The sequence below is a fragment of the Dunckerocampus dactyliophorus genome, chromosome 7 (assembly GCF_027744805.1).
Source record: "Dunckerocampus dactyliophorus isolate RoL2022-P2 chromosome 7, RoL_Ddac_1.1, whole genome shotgun sequence".
Lineage (NCBI taxonomy): Eukaryota > Metazoa > Chordata > Actinopteri > Syngnathiformes > Syngnathidae > Dunckerocampus > Dunckerocampus dactyliophorus.
This window is the reverse complement of record NC_072825.1, coordinates 21,190,340-21,196,339: the sequence shown is the minus strand read 5'-3', so window position 1 is coordinate 21,196,339 and position 6,000 is coordinate 21,190,340.

The window sequence follows — 6,000 nt, the reverse complement described above, 5'->3', positions numbered from 1 at the left end:
GGAATTACAACAGCCAAGCAGTGTCGATTATGTGGACACGGCTTGGAAAAACGCCTGTACTATCCTGCTAGCCTCAAGCGCTAGCCTGACGACAAGGTTGAAGGCTACACCATGACACCACTCTGATTCCATCTGTTACGTTGGTCATCTTACATTTTCATTCATTAGTGGTGAGTATCTATACAATTTATATTTTAAATAATAAGTGTGTGAGGCATATTTTGAGTCCGGAGTGAACAATGGCAGCTGAGAAGAGTGAAGGGGAGGGTGCTGGAGCTCAATCGAGTGTAATAACTGCAACAGTCACTTTTATTGCAAATGCTGAGGCGATATTGGAGGACGTCCATGTCAAGCGAGCTCAAATGTTGGGAGCTGTGTGTCAAAAAATCTATATTTTTATGGGTGTCTCAATTAATCACCACTTTTCGCCATGTGCGGGTGGTCTTGGAAGGTAACCCCCACGAATAGCGGGGATCTAAAAAATTTACTTTTTGGGTTGAATTCTTAAATGTACTTACTAGTCAGATTTACACAAAAACTATGTCATTTTGTGCCACTTATCCTGTTCAGGCTATTGAGAATGTACAATTCAATTAATCTGACAAGCGTGATACTGGACTGTGGGAAGAAATCCAGAATAAACCCAAGCAAGCACAGGGAAAAGATGCAAACGACACAGATAGAGAGCTCAGACGAGATTCAAACCCAGAACCACTTGGCTGCAAGGCAGACGTGCTAACCGCAAACACTTTGCCTGGGATGCAGGCTTAAGAAAAAAATAAACCTTTATTCTTCAGTGCTATACAAAAGATGCATGAAAGTAATTCAAATGTGGAACTTGCCTGCTGGTTGGCTGAAACGAAGCATTAAGTAGACAGTGTAGAGTTTCCAGATAGACACACGCACACAGATCTTGTCTGGGGGGGGTAAGCAGCTCGACAGTCTGTGCTCTGCAGCGTGAGGTAGTTGGTTGTATGGTTTCGCTTAATAAACAGCACGGAGATAACTGTACAACCTTCTAGCTTTCCCTGCGGAGTCACTTCTTGCCACGTCTAAATGTACCCCCGGCCAAGAGGTAAGTATGTTGTTACTCTGTGAGCGCATAGCCTCGTGGCTAATGATGTCATTCATTCGTTTGTAGTGTGGTGTCTATTATTCCCTCCGGGCCCAATGGTAGCCTCTGCACAGCCGTCAGAACCACCAGCATTTTTTTATATTATTTGTGGGCCAAACAGCGAGTCATGTGGAACACCTTCTGGAGCAACTGAGAGGGAGGACACTGCACCTCCATTTTTATCCCACAGCGTACTCTAAACATACAAATATACATTACAGTATATACAGCCTAACTACTAATATTGTTAGTCCTTGTGTGTGGCAGTACACTGCAGGTAGAGTGGCCTTGACAGTGACTTTGTTACTACGGTCGCTGACGCGGTGCATGAGGTTTTGCCCCGGTCCTGGAAACCCCGCTGACTCTCACTCGTGCTAATTTATGCAGTTTTCAAACTCAATAACCTTTACTACTCCTCCTCCTCCTCTTCCTGCTTCCTCAGTTTGTCAGCTTGCAGTACGTGCCGACTGCAGTGCATTATAGCCGTCTCCCCTCCCACCTCGCAGAAAAGGGGGCATCTATAAGAATAGTGCTGATTCGGCACCGCTAGTCGTCTTTATCATCCCTGCAGCACGCCGCTCTCCTGCCAGAAGAGACAGATGAACACCTGACGGTGGTGAGGCGTGTGGGACAAGCATAATGTGCATGGCGGAGGGTGTCGATCTGCTCAAACAGTAAAGATGGCAGTGACTCTAAATATTTTGTAATTTTGCATCCATCTCACATTTTACATTCTTTGCATGCGCTTTGCTCAAAGTTTGCAACAAAGCGTCCACTTTCGTTTTTTTTTTTAAAGCATGTGTGTAATTCCTTTTGTTTTCTGGTGTTATACGCAAAAATAGGAGTGATCTTTTGCCATAAGCTGTGCCGTCTCCAATTTATGGGGGGATGAAATAGCAAACTAGTGCATCCCAACCCTGAGACAGACAAGGCAGACACCATCCCAGACTGATGATGTCATCCCTGTGGAGCACTCCAAATGCTTTGTCTCTCAGTGGCACTGCAGAGTGCAGCCGCAGGCGCGCAAACACACATAGATACACACGCTGGAGCACACACCTGTCTGTCGCATTCGCGATGTGACACTGGGGTTATGCTCCAACCACGGAGAACTGCTTTTGCACAGCGTTTCAGGACAAAATGGCTCCGATGATAGCCACAATCGTGCAAAGCCATGCTCCGGTAAAATGTGGCGTCACTGGCAGGAAGACACGCACACGACCATGATGATCATGATCATGATGATCCTTCCATATTGCTGAGGACCTCACCTTCTGTGCAAAGTGCTGCGCCTCAGTCCTTTCCCGTGTTGTTTCCATGTGGACTGAGGTGACCAGACACGTATCCAGGCAGTAGTACCTTGCAGTGCACTGAAGCTGAGACAAAAGATGAACGCAGATGAACTCACACAGTATATATATATATATATATATATAAATGTCTGTCGTGAATATTCATTAGGCGTTATGAATGTGTAGATTCATGTTGTTTTTCTAACCTACATTTCAGGACGGGATAAAAGGTTGGCGCCATCGAACATGCATATGTATGAGATCTGCATCTGAAAGCCTTTTGAACGGAGGTGAAGATGAGTTTGTCTTAATTGAGTCCATGTCTGCTCTCCCTTTTAACATCCTCCCTTAAGCTTTGTTTGCTGTGTGTTGTGTGTGTGTGTGTGTATTTTTTTTTGTTCATCACTGACCTTAATGCCAATAACAAAACAAAAAGAAGATTTAATCAGTTGAGCCATTAAAGTGTGACACGCTGTTTATGTTATGGTCAGAACACTCTTGAGCCATTAAAGATCAAGTTTGTCTCCTCGCCCAAGTGAACAATCTTCTAATCGGAGCGTCCAAATTAGATTTACTGTCATTTTCTGAAACTCCCTCAAGGCCATGTGATTCTTTTACCTTTTGAGACCAACAACTCTCCGATATTAAAGTGTCAGACTTCAGCTCCCCTTAGAAACAACTGACACAGAAGAGTAATAAATGCTTTGTTAAAATACAAAACTGACCTTTTTATGAATGCATACAAAAGTGAGCTTTTCACAAACTATTTTATTACATTGGAAGGTCGACCACAATATGTTTCAGGATGCGGGTTTACCCCGGGGTTTTTTTTGCAAATAATGGAAACAAATCAGTGCCAGGGTCAAACTGTCACAGTCATAAAACCGTTTATGACTCTCCTCACAGTTCACAATTTTTATCCTGTGCACAATCAGGACAAAACAAGTAAGAAGAAGAAGTCAGATGGACGTAGAATTCGCGAAGTAGGGTTCAATATTAATAAATGGAATAACCTGTTTATGACTTTCTAAATACGTTTTTTTTTTCTTTGTTTTACCATTATTAGAACCCCGTAGACATGAAATAACACCCCTATAGTCCCCTTTACACTCCAACTATTCTTTGTTTACACCACATTGCTAATGCGCAGGCTACAGGATGACTGCAGAGGCACGAGACGGCCACGGTTTTAAGCATAGCATGCTAGTGGGCTAACTAGTTTGCCTCCAATTTATTTATTGTAAACGTAAAGGGTTTCAAACAGAGTGGGGAAGAAGGACAAAGAAACAAAAACCTTACCATTTCCACATGGAATGGGAGAATATTTCTTTTTTACTCTATCATGTCGGACATGGCATGACTGACTAATTGCAGTGTTAAGGTAATATAATCTAATGTCGTGTCTCGTCAATGTTTTGTGTCATTACTGACGTCTAGTGACCAGAATACTTTGTATGACGTGTCTTTCAATATTATTTGAGTAATAATAGGCCATAGTCAAGCACGAAAGTGATCATTTATTAATTAATTAATTAATTATAAAACCACAATAGAGTGAGTAGTGATGTTCGAGGCAGGATTAACAAAAATAGCGGAAGTCAAATCAAGTGCAGGTATATCGGATTACAGTAGATGCTCTTTTTTCACGGGGGTTACGTTCCAAGCCTACAAGTGAATGGCCACAAGTAATAGATATGCCCATAAAAATGTTTTTTTTTTTGACACACGGCCTCCTCTACCCCTCCAAACCCTCCTGCTAGCTTGACGTTGGCCTTCTCGTCCAATTTTGTATCAACATTTGCAATAAGGTGACTGTTGGAATCATTAGATTAGATTCAGCTCCTGAACCCTGTCTCTTCATTTGCCTTTACTCACGAACGCGGATGCTAACAAACTAAATGCTAAATGCACAGTCCAGGGTCAAGACCTAAATATACCTCACACACTTATGAAATGCATTTTTAATGAATAAAATGCATACTGTAGGTACTCACCACTAATGAATGATAATGATGATCGATAGAACAGATGAATCAGAGTCACGGGCTTACATCTGTTGTGGGGCCGCCTCCACCTCACTCTCACTAGCGGCAGTACGAGGCTCCCATGCTCTGCAGGCCGCTCTCACAGCAACTATGGTGCGTTCCAACACCGCCGAACAAAGTGTGAAATCTCAACACTTGACGAAAAAACATTATCAATGAAGCATAAAGACATAAACATGTAAACATGTACGGCTTTTTTAACCGTAGTACATGTATTTTGTAGATTTTAACTGTATTATTACATATTTAGAAATTATTTCGATATATGGTGAACAAGGTGTGTTTTTTGCAAAATAACGGCATAATTTTTTAGGGAAAAAAAACTTTAAAAATCTGCAAATTTGTGGGGCCGTGAATGCAGAATCGCGTATGTGCGGGGAGCCACTGTAATTTGTTGATAGTGGTCATTTTGGTCACAATAATATTATGAAATGTTCATATAATGTTTTATCATTTATAGACATTTAATTATTATAAATTAGGTCACAATGACAACAATAAAAAAAACTCTTAAAAATGACTAACTCGCCCATTTAATTTTTAACATTTTTACTTTGCAAGAGTAACGACACTTAATAATACAACTTAAAAACAATTAACATTCAGCACAAGCGGCGGGCCTTTTGGTAAGATTGTAGTCTTATTGCTTCTGCTCTATTATTGTCTCATTTAACACCTCTTGTTGATCAATATTAGTAACAAGTGTCACCAAAAAGCCAAGGAAAAAGCACAGTGAGATTTTAGTGACGTGACGGTGGTCATCTTTTGCAATAGGTCTTGCAAAAAAGCTAAAGAAAAAGCCAAATATGGCGATCCTGTGAGTTATGCTGGCTCAAAGATTTGTGCGACTTAAGTGGCATATTGTTACTGAAAATGTTGGTCAAAATTTGAATCGTGGGTGATTTGACTTCAGGTTCCACTGTGTTTCTTGTGTCGAAGTTAGCTGTACTGAACCTTCCCGGCACCTCTGACATATTCTTGTCTAATTAAGACGCACACTAAGATGTGTCATTTTAACTTATTTGATGTCGCACTGTTTAGCACATATGTCAGCATTAGCTAGTGTGAAGCCGCTAATCAATGCCATGATGGTGTTATGATTGGCGTACATGTAGACGGTGGCATCAAATGTCGGCTCTCAGTTTCACCACACTCCTGGGCTATATACTGTATTTTCTCTATTTTCTCCTCATCCTATTAGACGATTCTGACCCTCCCCCTCCATCCCCACTTTCTAGCTAGCCTCTTTGCCACCAACCCCACCCCCCTCCCATCGTTCACACACGTGCATGCGCCCTCTCTTTTCCTTGGTCGCACACAAACACACACATCTGTGCACTCGTTGCACTCGTATTCCCGCCCTCTATCTCTCTGTCTCTCTCTCTCTCACACACACACTCACATGCCAGTAGCTGACAGACTGGTGTGTGTGTGTGTGTGTGTGCATTGGGGGGTGCTGAGCTTGAGCAGACGTGAGGCTAGGAGAACATGAGATGAAAAAGAGGGACATGCAGGGACGGCGTCTAGAAAGAGTGAAGCAGAAAAAGGA